Source organism: Equus caballus, chromosome 23, assembly GCF_041296265.1.
Source record: "Equus caballus isolate H_3958 breed thoroughbred chromosome 23, TB-T2T, whole genome shotgun sequence".
Taxonomy (NCBI): Eukaryota; Metazoa; Chordata; class Mammalia; order Perissodactyla; family Equidae; genus Equus; species Equus caballus.
The window spans coordinates 52,518,547-52,534,071 of NC_091706.1; the positions used below are offsets into that span (position 1 = coordinate 52,518,547).

General features: G+C 45.0%; 1 pseudogene; it reads left to right on the top strand.

The window, feature by feature from the left end:
* Positions 1-534: 534 nt before the first annotated feature.
* Positions 535-1,058, top strand: LOC100052427 (large ribosomal subunit protein uL24 pseudogene; annotated as a pseudogene).
* The last annotated feature ends 14,467 nt before the right edge of the window (positions 1,059-15,525 follow it).

The window sequence follows — 15,525 nt, forward strand, 5'->3', positions numbered from 1 at the left end:
GCGGCTAAATGTCCTGCAATGCATACCACAGTCCTCCAGAGCAGAATTGTCCCGTCCAAAATGCCAACTACACACCTGTGAGAATGAATAACTTGTGTGACTCATAAAGTCCAAAAGTCAAAAACTCAAAATAAACTAGTAATTCAAGAGAAGCATGGGTACTGAGACTAGAAAAAAATTTCCTTCTGAGACTCTACAACGGGCTCAGTGGTGTAGCAGACAATATCAAGACCCTCTAAGAGGTATAAGAGGGAGATGCCTATGACCATTCCTAACATCACCCAGAGAGAATTGCTGTTGAGGAGTTTCATGCTTTGACCTATCCCTTAATGCGGAAGTTTAGCCTGACAAGTCTGTCTAACTCAGGCTCCCCAGTTTTGATTCCAACCCCAGAAATGTGAGCTGAGTAACGCTCTAGACCCTGCCAGGTACCCTGGAGGTTGTAAAGCTGAACAAGAACAAGACCGTGTCACTCTTTCAAGGAGCTCATTTAATAAGGCTACAAGCCCTTCTAAAACAAGTCAAGAGCTCTTTCTTTTTGCGGCCACCGCTCAGGCGCCTTCGGCCAAAATGAAGTTCAACCCCTTTGTGACTGCTGACCGGAGCAAGAACCGTAAATGGCATTTCAATGCACCTTCCCACATTCGCAGGAAGATTATGTCTTCCCCTCTTTCCAAAGAGCTGAGACAGAAGTACAATGTTCGGTCCATGCCCATCCGTAAGGATGATGAAGTTCAGGTTGTATGAGGACACTACAAAGGGCAGCAAATTGGCAAAGTAGTCCAGGTTTACAGGAAGAAATATGTCATCTACATTGAGCGAGTGCAGCGGGAGAAGGCTAATGGCACAACTGTGCACGTGGGCATTCACCTGAGCAAGGTGGCTATTACTAGACTAAAACTGGACAAAGACCGCAAAAAGATCCTTGAACGTAAAGCCAAATCTCGCCAAGTAGGAAAGGAAAAGGGCAAATATAAGGAAGAAACAATCGAGAAAATGCAGGAATAAAGTAATCTTATCTATGGCTTTCATTAAAAACTTAAAACAAAGAAAAAAAAGTCAAGAAATTGATCAAATAAAACCCCAAACTGTTTCATATACAGCATTTCTCATATAAACATATAAACCACTCTTTGAGATAAACCGATGGACGAATTAGGCAACTCAAAACAGCGAAAAGAAAGAGTATGACAGCGACCTCTGAGGAACCCCAAATTAATGACACCTATTGTTCTGGTCAGGGTTCTTGGTTACAAGCTCTAGAAATTTACTCTGGCTCTCTTCAGCAGAAAAGCAATTTCTTGGAAGATTATCAGAGGCTCGTGGAATGCATAGGAAGCTGGAGCCAACAGAAACAGCAGTAGGAGACTCGCCATGGAGCCCAGGAGTGACGCCCTGGGCGTGTGGCAGCTGTTGTAGATGAAGATTAAGAGTTCTCAGGGTTTGCGCCACTCGACTCTGAGCCAAAGTCCCAGGCTGGGATCTGATTGGTTGAACCAAGGTCACATGCCCACACCCTGGCTGCCAGGGGGCAAGATGAATAGGATCCACACTCAGTGGCTTCTACAGTGGGAGGTAGGCTGTGTGTCCAAGAAATACCACACACAAGAGAGGATATTGACAGCCAAAAGATGACAGTGTCCCCAACACCTACGGATTTATGTGTCTAGACATTCAATTAACAGATGTGTGCTAGACACTGTTCTGAGCACTGAGGATCTGTGAGAACATCCTGCTCCCCTAAAGCCTTTATTCTAGTGTGTGCGTGTGTGTGTGCGTGGGGGAAAGCAATGAACAAATTAATAAAGATACCAGTTGTTGTGGCCTCAAGGACCATGCATATAACTAGAACAGGGGAAGCGGGATTGGGAGCGTGGGAGGCTGCTCTACTCCTGAGTGGTCAGAGGGGATCAGGTGGCTATCTGGGAGAAGGATATTCCCAGCCAAGGGGACAGCAGTGTAAAAAGCCTGAAGCAGAAGTACACTCCGCATGTTTGAAGACCAGCAAGAGGGACTGTGGTTGGAGTAGAGCAAGGAGATGTAAGTGGGAGGTGAGACTAGAGAAGACATGAGGGGACAGGAGCAGGCAGGGCCTTCTAGGCCACATTAGCACTTTGGCTTTAAACCTAAATGAGCTAAGAAGCCCTTAGAGAGTTTGATCAGAAGAGTGGCTTGATCCAACTAATGTTTTAACAGGATCACTCAGTCCACTGGGTTAAGACTCAACTTTTGAGGTGCAAGAGGAAGAGAGGAAACCAGTGTCATACCCAGGTCTCTCCTGACCACTACACTACAGTTGTGGAGTGGGAATTTGCAGGTAAAGGGAACCCTGGAGAAAGTCTAGTTAAACGCTGTGGTGAAGCTCAGAGATGTGAAGGGCCAACTGCCTTTTTCTGTCAGGGCTGAAGTGAGAATCAGGCCTCCTGATCTGGGCCTGAACTAATTTCATTGAACCACAAGGATAACAGAGGAGGTTTGGTCTCTCTTTTTCTCCCAAGGATGGTAGACCGTGGCTTCCTCATCCTCTCATACTTCTTGGGGATGAAGATACTCTGCCCTTCTCAGGCCTCTCTCCCACACCATGGGATAAGCAGCCCACTGTATGGAAGCCTGGATGGTGGTATCAGATGCATCAGTCACTATTACTGCCCCAGCCACTATCCATGCAGAAGAGGCAGCCCTTATGCAGCTATGTTTTGTGACACGTGACTTTCTCCCTCAATTGTCACCCTTGCCAGACCCTAGATGACAGAATCAGGGTGGACTCCTGATCCAAGGCAAAGAATCTGAAAACTGGCCAGGGAGCTATGATGTCGCAACCTGGCACAAACAGATGAGGATGACCAATCGAATTCCCTTTCTGGAATCTGAACTAAGAAATTCCAACAGAAAGAGGTTCTCAGCAGTGGAATCTGATGCTAAAAGTAAACATAGACATAGAGTTGGGTCTACCTGTTTGCTTGTGGTAAACAAGTGATGAGGGAGCAGACCTACAGAGAAAAGCAAGGAGGCCATGAGTATCATGGTACCGTGAGAGTCACGGGGAGTGGCTGGGTCACACTAACACCAGAGCACTCCCAAGAAGAATCACAAACTCCTTCTGCTCAAATTCCCAGAGCCCCCTCGGCCTGAGCCCAGTGGTTCTGCTTTTTGTGAAAATAAGTATATATGCAGTGGCATCTGCTCCTAAATATTCAGGCCTTAGAAGTATCCACCTCTGCTCAGCCAGTCTGGACTCCAGACCACCAACAAGAGGACCACACCTAAGACAGCACCGCACATTCTCCTTCTTAGAACCCCACTCACTTCCCACCTTGAATTATGGATCCTCAAAGCCTTCTCCTAATGCCTCTAGATGCAGGCCAAGTTTACGGTCAATGTTTTACTTCAAGGATATATTGATTGAGATATGTCTGTAGTGACATATATCTTTAAAATACTGTGTAAATTGTTTATTTAAAATCAAAGCTATCTTTAAAAGAGCTAATGTTGGTGATTTTGTAGGTCCATTAGCAACTCATTGATCCATTTCTAACCAAGATGTCTGGACAAGCCTCCTGCCAAACTAATAGCTCAGTTGGCTCAGGGAATTAAATGCCAAGCAGTACTACACTCTTACCATCTTGTGTAAAGTATGATTAAGAAGACAAGATCACATTGTAAGGACAGAAAAATCTTTCCTTGGATTAGTGAACCGATCATTGCATCCCTACCATAGAAACAAGTGTTCCTTCCTACGGCTCGCATGGTTAGTCATAAGCAGGTCTCCAGGTCTCCGGGACTCACTCTCATTGACATTAATGACATTGATCTTCCAAGCTGGGTATTTATAAAATTTGTCAGTAAAACCACTAAAGGTCAAGACTTTGGGATTCAGCTTACTAAATGGTCCCATCCTTAAAATCTTTACATGCATGCACCTGCCAAACAAGTAAATGATCTAAGCAGCAGGGCCTGGAAAAAAAGGTAGGCCGTTGTCAACGGCAGAGACGCTGTCCAGTTTGGGTTCCCAAGCAGTAGATTCTGAGACAGGGACTCTTGAAAAAGTGATTTACTGGGGTAGTATGCTCCAGAGAAAGTGACCAAGAAAATCAGAATAGGGCAGAGCAGAGTTAAGCAAGGATGTGGCTCAGGTGGCTTCAGTGTGGTCCCACAGAGAGCTCTGGGACACAAATTGTACCACAGCATTGATCATATCTTCAGGCAAGGGACCACCTTTTGCACCCCTTGTCACTCACTGGCCTTGGATGGAAGGTGGGGAGTATATAACCTCCAGACTGAGACAGCTCCCATCTGACCAAAGGCAATTCTCTGAAGATGTTGGCTGTGAGCTGTTGGCAGCCAATTTAGTGCTGGACCACAGGGTGCACTGGCCTGCTGGAGGAGGTTTGGGCTGGGTACCCACAGTATCCTCTACAAGTGGCAAGACAGATGGGCAGCAAATCCCCAAGGCATTTTATCTCCCCTTTGGACTCTGGAATTGCCAAGGAGATACTTTTGGACACCTCAGAAGTTGCCCTAAATGGGTGTACAAGAATCAGCTGTGACCACTGTTAACTGAAGAAATCTCTAGTGCTGGAGCCACATCAGATTTTAGATTTACAGTTTTGATTTTGCCTTTGTTCTAATTTATAAACTTGTGCCCTTATAGTGGGTTGAATAGTGGTCTCCTCCAAAAGATATGTCCCCATCCTCAACCCTAGAGGTTGTGAATGCAACCTTATTTGGGGAAAAAAATGGTCTTTGCAGATATAATTAAGGATCTCAAGATGAGATCATCCTGGTTTATCGAGCTGGGCCCTAAATCCAATGACAAGTGTCCTCGTAAGATACAGAAGAGAAGACACAAACTCAGAAGAAGATGGAGACAGAGATTGGAGCTATGCAATAAAACACCAGTAGCACCTGGAATCACCAGGCTCTAGAAGAGGCAAGGAATGGAATCTTCTTCCCTAGAGTCTCCGGGGGGAGTGTAGCCCTACCATCACCTTCATTTTGGACTTCTGGCCAATCTGGAACTGTGAGAGAATAAATTTCGGTTGTTTTAAGCCACTTTCTTTGTAGTAATTTGTTACAGCAGCCACAAAAAACTAATACAGCCCTTTCTTCTCATCTGTCTGGTCTTGACCAAGTTAATTAACTACTCTGAGTCTCGGTTTTCTCATATATAAAAGAGGATAAATAATAATCTTCTCATATTTTATGTGAATTAATTAAGATATCAGGAAGGAAAAGCACACGGACTGTCAGGAATTGACACGTAACAGATGTTCCATAAATCTTACTTTCCCGTCTCTCTTCTTCTATCTATATTGGCCCTACACAAAGCTTTTTGAAGTAGGTTCTTACTCTGCCTTTCCACTGCAGCAATCTCAACCCTGGAAACACAGATCCTTTCCCCTCTCAAACAGATAGTGGGGCTTTGCCACCAAAAGTTGCAATAAGGCTGAATATGAAGTTTTTAATAAAACACAACTTCAACGATAGCTTTTGTCTTATTTATACTTCTCGTCTAAAGGGAACTATGTTTTTTATACTTTTATTGAAATGTCAAATACATTCAGATATACACGTATTATTAGTATAGAGCTTGATGAATTTTCACAAACTGAACACAGCCATGTAACTAGCATCCAGGTCAAGAAAGAGAACATGAACAGCACCCCAGAAACTTCCCTTGTGCTCCTTCCCAATCACCACTCCCCAACAAGGAAAACCATGGTGCTGACTTCTAGTCATGTAGAGTAATTTTGCCTGTTTTTGAACTTTACGTAAATGGAATCATACACTCTGTATTCTTTTATGCGTCTCCTCTTGTGCCACACAATGTTGGTTACATTTACCCATTTTAGTGCACCTAAGGGTAGATTGCTCATTATCATTAGAGTATGGCATTCCATTTGGGGAATATAACATAGCTGATCTGTTCATTCTACCGATGATGGGTATTTGGGTTTTTGTCAGCTTTTGGCTATTACAAATAGTGCTGTTATGAACATTCTAGTTTATATCTTTTGGCAAACATACATATAGATTAATCTGGGGAAAACTGATCTCTCTACAGTATTAAATCTTCCAAAACATGAACATGGTACATCCCTCCACTTATTTAGGTGTTTTCAAAATTTCTTTCAATAATATTTTGTAGTTTTCTCTGTTGAAGTCTGGCACATTTTTCCTTAGGTTTATTCCTGGGTGTATTAATTTTTGATGCTATTGTAAATGGTATTGGGACTCTGAGGGATTTTAAGGAGATGGAAATTTCTAATAGTCTGAGCTTTACTGCCTCTCTAGACAAGAATCATAAGATTTTCTTTCATTAAAATTTTAGAAGGAGGAAAATTATTTTAATATTCCAAACTGTTAAAGTTGACAAAAGGGAAAACAAATAGAACCGGAGATTGCCATTAGCCAATTAGAGTGTCGTCAACAAATTCCAGGTTTCACTTTCAACAATATCTAATACTCCCAAAGAAACCCTTTCCCAGAAAAGTATCCAAAAGAAACACCTAGAAATTCCATGGTTTGTGTAAAAGAAATGAATTCTTTTGGTCTCTTGCCAGAGTTTAGCACTTTTTCTGGTTTCCAAAATTTGAAAAGGGAGACAAAACCCAACATTTATATACTCTATTATGTGTCAAGTGCATTTAATAATTATCTATTTTAATTCTCATGACAAACCCATATGCTGTTAGCATTTACTTGATTTTACAGTTGAGGAATCTAAAATGAAGAGAAATGAATGCCCCAAATCACATTCCGTCAGTGATAGAAATGCAAATCCAGGCCTGACGGATGCCAAAGGTAATTTCCCCTCCTTTTAAAAGTAACATTAATTAGTGTCTTTCCAACTATTAAAATTAAAGATATGTTCATTATAGAAATTTGGAAAAATATAGAACAGAATAGACAAATGATTTTTCAAAATGTATATTTAGTTTTCACTTAATATCACCCCATGATAACGTCCTCATGACTTCACATACCCTTCTACAGCATTCTAACGTCTGCAAAGTATTTCATTAGTTAAATCCACCATAATTGTTTAACCAAACACCTTTCATGCTGGCCTCTTAGAGTATTTCTATTTTTCATATAACAGAAGATAACGCGGCAATGAACCATGCATCTATAGCATTACAACTTTGCACACTTATGATTACTCCTTCATGATAAATTCCTTGAAGTATTCTCTTGGGATAAAGAGTTAGAAACCTATTAAGGCTCTTTAATACACACAGCCAAGGCTGCCCATCCCCACCCCCAGGCCCCGAGACAGGTCACAGTTTCCACAGCCCTTAGCACGAGAGGGCGGCCACCAGCTGTGTCTTTGCCTGTGCTGGTTATTACCACTTCGAAAAATATTTGCAAGTTGGACAGATTTAAAAAATCATATTATTTTAATTTACACTTCTTTAAATACCAGTGGTTTTGAGCATCTACTTAGGGGTCATGTGTGTTTCTCTCTTGGACATCAGTGGTTCTCAAAGAATGGTCTCCGGGTCCCCTGCATTAGAATGCCTAGGTGCATACAAGTAGCAGATTCCCGAGTTCCAACTCAGACTCTGTAATCAGCCCCGGGGTGGGGGCCTGAAAGGGGAATTTGAGTTTGTTAGCACTCTGCTGACAATTCATATGCTACTAGACTTTGATAACTGCTGCCATACTTAGAACCACACCATACTTAGAAACAGCAAACACATAGCCAGGATTTGAGTCCTTCACAAGTGAAAATCAGCAAGAATCCTCGCACGAAGCTCTTATTCATCTATATCATTTCAAATACACTTTCAGGCACATTAATAGCTGCACAGAGCCTGTTGAGATGTGATGGTTCAAACCCGTCCGTGTGAATAAGCTCACAACACGTTTTTGGTGGCAGAGTCAAGTCAATGACTGTGGAATCAGCGTCTGTGCCCAGCAGGATACTAACTTGATGGCAAAAGAAGAGATTTTAAAAGCAGAAGATAAAATATTTCTTTTGAAGTGTTCAAAAAAATTCTGCAAAAGCTGTGAAACTAAGGATGCAACCCAAGAACCAAGTAAAATGACATCATCCAGTACTGGCTTTTGAGGACCAGAGGAAAAGTAGAGCAGGATGTGCTTCTCACCTCTCCTATCTCACGTCACTCCACTGACTTGGGTCCCATCAAATTGAAACAGAAGGACTGCTTTTCCTGAGAAAAGCACAGGTATGGTTACAGGCATTCAATCTCTGTTTTGAATGCCGGGGAGATTTAGGGATATAAAACCTACAGTGTTATTGTTTGGGAACCAGCTCTTTCTTTGGTGAGGAAGATTGGCCCTCAGCTAACACCTGTGCCAATCTTCCTCTATTTTGTATGTGGGACACTGCCACAGCATGGCTTGATGAGCAGTGTGTAGGTCCACACCTTGGATCCGAACCTGTGGATCACCAAATCGGAGTGAGCAAACCACCGCTACGCCACTGGGCTGGCCACAGGAATCAGCATTTTTATTATGCCTCTGCAATTCAAACAGGCAAAATTTACTTCCATTAGTAGTTTTAAATGTTATAATTCAAGGGGTCCCTAAAGTTATTTATTACAAACAAGCGCAAATGACCCAGACAATAGGCCAGTGCTAGGCGGGTGGGCAGGACATGGCATACCGTGTTCACATGTGGGATCCTGTTCTCACAGGAAGCAGAAACATCCTCTTCCTGGGAAAGGAGAGAAAACAGTTTTCTTGTTGCCGACCATCATGCGCCGAGCTCCTTATGCCTGCCCTGTGCTGTGTGCTTCCCATGCACTACCTCCTTTATCCTCACAACACTGACCCCAGGCGGGTGTCCATGTCTTTGTACCACTTAGGAATAGATTTGGTGGGCACCCAAGCCACCATGGCTCAACCACCTGAAAGATTGTTTTTCTCATATACAATGAGTGCCAAGAAAGGGCCCTTGAGAGAGTTGGCACTCCATGGATATTCATGGATAAATGAATAAACAACCGAGCGAGGGAACAGCAGGAATTGAACTCTGGCCTATTGGCTCCCAAACTCCTCCTCCCGTTGCATCATGCTGCCACTCCTAGCACTCCGAGCCAGCAGAGCTGTCTTTCCTGGCCAGAAACTGTGTTGGCTTGGCCCGGAATGGAAGTATTGGAACTTTTTCCTCCGCTTCTATGAATCCAGCATTCATAGAAGCACTCAAAACTTCAGACCTTAAACGCACAGCCGCATGCACACACGGGTGCCATGGCACAGTGATAATAAATCAGGGCTACGATGCCCACTCTTGAGCACTGCTGCCCCGGCCTCAGCTGAGCTCTGCCCTCTAAGCCAGGGACGATGGCTTACAGAGCCCCCTTCCCCCTACCCCCAACCCACAACGTGAACCCTGCCACTTTCCCAGCCTGGCGGACCCGCTCTTGCTGCTCTCTGCTGAAAACAAGAAAGAGAAATCATTTTCTTTCTAGCCATGCTGGGCGCAGCACGCAGGGTAAGGCCGAACTCTGTCAAACAAACAATGTCTCAAACCCGAGTTAATACTGAGATGGACCCAATTCTCTGACAGGCGTGTTAAATGTGATTAAAGCTGCAGAGCGTTCCCCACATACCCATCTGCTGTGTGGAGGAGCCCACAGCTGTTCTGATTTCTGATGTACAGTTTCTTGTCAGTTGTTTCAAATGTATCTCATCTTGCACGTAATCTGGGTCTTCCCTCCCTGGGCCCTCCTTGGACCACCTTGGCCAGTTTCTCTAAGCAGCCCCCGAGATCCACACGCCTCTGGCCGCAGGTCTGGAGAGGCATGTGCGAGCTCTGGCTGGTGCAAAAATGTGTGATCACAGGGAAAGCTTAGCGCTTTAGCTGCTGGAATGAATCTCTTGGATCCTAAGCTGTCATGACGCCACCACCTGCAGCTCCTGCCGGTTTATGCTGTGGGGTGAGAGGAAAGAACAGGGATAAATCATTTTTGATGCTACAGAGAGCTGCCCCTGAGATACCCACCAGCTACCAAAGAAATACATTCTGAAAGCTCTGGAAGGGTGGTGAGAGCGCTGCTGGGGGATTCTGGGGAAAGGCAGAGGTGGAGAGATGGGGTCTGCTAGGCAAGGGATGGAGTCCACAGAGGTCACTGGAGACCTTGAGGCCAGAGGGCACAGACAAGGCAGAAACTGCCGATTTTAGGAGAACTGGCTCATCAGCACTCACTCTTACAGTAACTTCACAAGAATTTTTAAAAAGCAACCCTCTATGGGGCTGTGGCCCTGCACCAGAGTACAAAGCCTGCTAAGCATAGCAGAGGCTGGGTTTCAGTCCTACTTGCCTCCTGGGCCAGGGCTCCTTGTGTAGTGAACAACCTGTGCAACCATACCAAGTAGGAGCAGGCGAGCATATGAATGTGGGAAATACAGGGAGCATAAGAGAAGAACCAGAAGAGAAATATAAAAATAGAGCATCAAGAGGATTCAAAGAAGTTGAAGCCTCTTCTTAGGTCCTGACTGCTTGTTGGCAATCTTTGGTGTTCCTTGAATCATAGATGTACAGCGCCAATCTCCACCTTGGTTGTCACATGGCCTTCTCCCCATGTGTCTCTCTGTCTTCACATGGCCTTCTTCTTACAAGGACGCCAGCCTTATTAGAAGGAATCATTTCTAAAGGACTGATTGTGGCTTCCCATCCCCCCGTGAAGCAAGGCATTTGGACTTGCTCCACTCGGCGGAGCTGCCTGGGCAGAGGTGTCACACTGCATTCTGGGAAAAACCTGGGCTTGTCCCTGAAAACATTTCAAACTCTTCCCTCAAAGCCCCAGTTTTTTTAGGTCTGATGAACCCGTCCTACCTTAAGATAAATGTTGAAAACAACAATTCCGTATTAAGAGAAAAACCTGAAGACAGCCCCTCGAGGTCTATGAAAGACAGCAGAAATCGCTTACTGATTTTCTTAAAGAAAAAACACGTCTTAATTGAAAAAGAAGCTAGTCATCGTATGAGAACTGCAGTTTCATTCAATAAACATTTACTGAGCAAATCTTAGGTTTCAGGCACAAAGGATGCAAGAAAAATAAGCCACCATTCCCCCTGTCAAGGAGTGCGTGTCGATGACAGGAGCCCAGCACACATGGCCATGGGACATCAGGGACAATGTCAGGTCACATCCCTTCAAATCTGAGCTCATGCTTCCCTCTAACCTCAGGTCCCATTGGTACCACTCTGTTCAGATACCTGCAAAATTCCAGTGGTGTGTTAAGTTGCTGTATTAAAAACACCGATTTTAGATCAGATATAAATAAATAAAATAAATAAACACACAAAAACATATCCATGAATGTGTGTGATGTATGTATATGTAGATATATACACATATACATTCACATATAAGTAGATATGTAGATATACACACACACACACACATATATATATATACACAAATATAGCGTGTATGTGTGAGCATTAAAAAAAAAGCCATGTGGGCATCAGAAATAATACTGACCTCCCCACAACCAAATCATCTCACAGCCCACCCTAACTCACGTTCTGCTGTGAATGAGAAATAGCACAGGAAAGTCACATGGAGGAAACAAAGGCATTTATCTTTAGTAATTAGGACGATAAAAAAAATACAGTTCCCATTTGAGTGCTCACTGTGTGCCAAGCATTGCGTTCATGTTTCACAACGTTCTTTTATTTAATCCACAGATTTGGATTATGTCATTTAACCCTTACCTCCACTCTGAGAAGAATGTACAATTTTCTACGTTTTACTAGAGAGGAAGTGGAAGCTTGACAGGCAATTGGCTCAGGAAATGGCAGAGCAAGGATTCAAACCCAGGTCTGTCTCATTCCAAAGACAACGTTGGTAGAAGTTTCCAGAATGAGCCTCAAGGTCCAGGCTGAGCTCCAAGAGACCACATGAGCATAACCATGGTTTTGCACATTAATCCTGATCAAGGAGAGAAACCAGACATGGAGACCAAAGTAGCTGAAGCAAGAGGCCAGGGGGAGGCTGTGAACAGGACACCAGGCTACAGCTGGAAGGCCAAGGGGTCTGAAAGCTTGCAGGGAGGGATACTATAAGCTGGGCCTGCAGAAGGGTTTGCATGTGGACTGTGAGTGAGGCAAGGTTCTCGGGGCTCATTCTGATTAGTCACTGGCCGGGTGGGTGGGCCTGCCTACCTAAGGGACAGTGGCAGGTCTGGGACACACCCGGGGGATTTGGCAAATTCTCTCCCTGGGCCTTGTTACAAGTAGCTGGCACCTCCTTGGCACATTTTCCTCTGCAGCAAGTAGGGCCACTCACCCAAGAAAGAGCAGTGGAAGGCCCCACCCAGGCAGCTGCCAGGAGTCCCATGCAGAGTCCAGCACTGCTGGCTCTGGCCTGTGACAGCTCTCAGACACAACACAGGTAGCTCCCTGAGCACTTCCTTGGGGAGGCTGAGAACAGTCCAAACAATGGACAACAGACTTCAATGGCCCTCCTGACCAAGCCTTTTTAGGTCACAGACGGTGCTGTGTTTATACTCCCAGGGACGGAACATCCTTTGCTCACAGCCCCGTGCCCCTCCCCCCTATCTACCCCTCTTTGGCAAATGCCTGGACTCTTAGCAATCTGTGCAGATGTGTTGTGAATCACTGTCAGTTCAAGTACACAATCTTCCTCGACTTCAACCCCCATCTGCTTGCGCTGCATACCTCCCGCTCCAAGTGCTGGGGGAAGCCAACTCCAGGAAGCAGCGGCAGCCCCCAGCACTCTGGAGCATCCGGCAACAGGCGGCAAGACAGCCACAAAACTAGGTGGCTAACACCCAGCACGCACAGTTTGGGCCAGGCGTGGTCCTAGAGACGATCCCCACAGGCCTGTGAGCAGTGATTATGATGTCCATCCTAAGGAAAAGGAAACAGGCTGAGGGAGGCTGATGGGCACCAAAACTCAAGTGAGTGAGCGCTGAGATTCAAAACGAGAAATGTTCTTTCTCATACGCAGTGTTCCATCTCAAATCGTTATGTTTCCAATTATTCTTATTAGCAGTCATAACAGCGGCAGCAGCTTGCGGGCTAGGCGCTGTGCTAAGTGCTCTGTGTGGATTAAGTCATTCAATCCTTGCAAAGAGCACCGTGGAAGATATAATTATGACCTTCCTTTTAGGGACGAGGACCTGAGGCACAGAGAGGTTAGCAGACATGAGACGATGAGGAGGTGAGCCGTCCCCTGCATTCCTCATTTCCTTTGCACTTCTCCTTGCCAGAGGCCACTCAGCTAGTTGGGGCAGACCCAGGCCCATATGACCTCAAGTCCTTGATAGCTCATCCACAGACCCCTGCTGGAGGCGGAAGGGTCTGAGAGGATGTGCAGCCACGGAATGTCTGAGGGATGGTTTGGAGGTTGAAGTATGTATATCTCAGCCCCATAAAGATGCTCCCCGAGGAAAGTGGAAAAGGAAAAGGTGCGGGGCTGGGGGGGGGGGGGGGAGGATATTGAGCTAAGGGGCAAGAATGACTGTATGGGAAAGCTTGGAAGTTTCTGAAGAACCATCAGAGAGTGAGCAGGAGCAGGCAGAGCAGGCCCATCAGTGGGACAATAAAAATTAGCCCATCCATATGGGCAGCCCTTGGTCCCAGGTCATAAAAGACCTTTGCACGTATTTTATTTGGGGAAGATCCAAAGGTTTCGTGTATAAGGCAACAGGAGATACAGGAAAGTAGCCAGGGCACACGGAAGGATGGCGTTCTTGAGCAGGCGGGCAGACACTGAGGGTGGTCCCACAGGCAGCCGGCCGTGCCAGGAAGCGGATTGATGGGCTGTGGGATGCATTGAATGAATGCCAGAAGAAGCCACACCAGCATCAGCCATGTCCAGCCACGCTCCTCAGACTCATTGGAACGTGATCACTCCCTTCAGGGGTGTCCAATATCTGGTTTGGACGTGTCTCCACTTCAGTTTGTCACTTTGGCTCTCGTTGGCCAGGAAGGGAAAGCTCCTTATGAACTGCCCGAACTGCTGATTTGTGAAGACTAGAATGGTCCACAGGGGAGTGGAGGACAGCCCCCTCTCTACTCCTCACCCCTACTACTAAGACCAAATTTGGCTTTAACTCACCTTCAGCAAGTACCTAAGTGATGCTAAATGCAATCTAATTTTGAAGACAAGGAAACTCGCTCAGGGAGGGACTTGCTCAGAGTCACAGAATCAGTAAGTGGCAGAGCCAGGATCCAAACCTAGACTTCTTACTCCAAGCACATTTCTCTTCACCACATCATGTTGCCTTCCAGAAAAATCAGCTGACTCTGTACTTCTACAGTAAATCTCGTGTTCAATAACTCTGACTACTTTGAATTTAGAAAAACGCCTATCAATTGGACCAGGATCTGCTCTGTAAGCACATCTTTGTTTCTAGTACTTTCTGAGAAAGAGTACAGTGTTCTGAAATTATATCACTGATGGATGGACGAATAGATGCAGATAGATAGATAGATAGATAGATAGATAGATAAAGGATAGATAGACTTTAAATTGAGTTTTGGTCTTAGTTCCTCTATCAAACTATGTGACCTTAGAAAACAGTCACTTAGTTTCTTTTTCTGTAAAATGGTCTTGTCAAAGCCTCTGTCAGAGGACTTTTGTGAGAAAACTATCTCTAACAGTGCCTGGTATACTCATATTTTCCTCTGTGTTAAAACCACCTTAGAATTGTGTCCAAATTCCACAGCAAGGACCTAACTCAAATACTGTTGAAACATTCAAAATGTCTGTTTTTGACATCAAGTTGGCCCAGAGATTTGATAGCCTGGTACTCTTAGAGTCCCACCCAAGAACATTTCCTTCAAAACAGGTTCCTGTTACAGAAACAGCCCTGGTTTTAAATACATCCCCTCTCCTCATAAAAATGCCCCAGCCAGCTGAAGCCATTCTGCTTAAAATATTTAATTAATACCTTCACAGGGGTCTGTTACTTATTAAAGACTCTTGGGGACCATGTCTTAGGGGCAACGCTTTGTTCTGAGCAGCTCTATGTGTTACAGATAAAAAAAAGTGCTGGAATGTGCTTTCTATTAGAAGCAGGAAAGCTGGTCTGCCCGCTGCCGCAAGCCCCTTTGTCATCATCGTGACACATTAAGGCATAATCCAAGTACAACACACAAACACAAACAGTGTAAATCCTCCCACTTAGTAAAAAGAGTCCCAGTAAAACCACAAGAAAGGTCTGGTAATTAGCTGAGGGGATTAAAAACTGGATGAGCACTTCCTTTACCTCATCTCCTCGCTGAAGAGGCCACAAAGGCACATTGCTCCCCAGCAAACAAAGACCAAACACAAAGGCACTCTGCTCTGTCTTGCTCCAGCATCTTCTGGGTGTCCCAGTCTTGGGCAGGTTAGAGGAGCCTTGATTCCAAGTCCTGCCTTTCCAGTCACACACTTGGCCCACCATTGCCTCATGGGCACAAGACCGGCAAATGTTTGCCTGCATTTTGTTGTTGTTAGGGAAGTCATTTCTTTTTTCTGGTTATAAAAACAGTGTAGGCTCTGATTTGAAAACTTTGGAACAGACAGGAATGTATGAA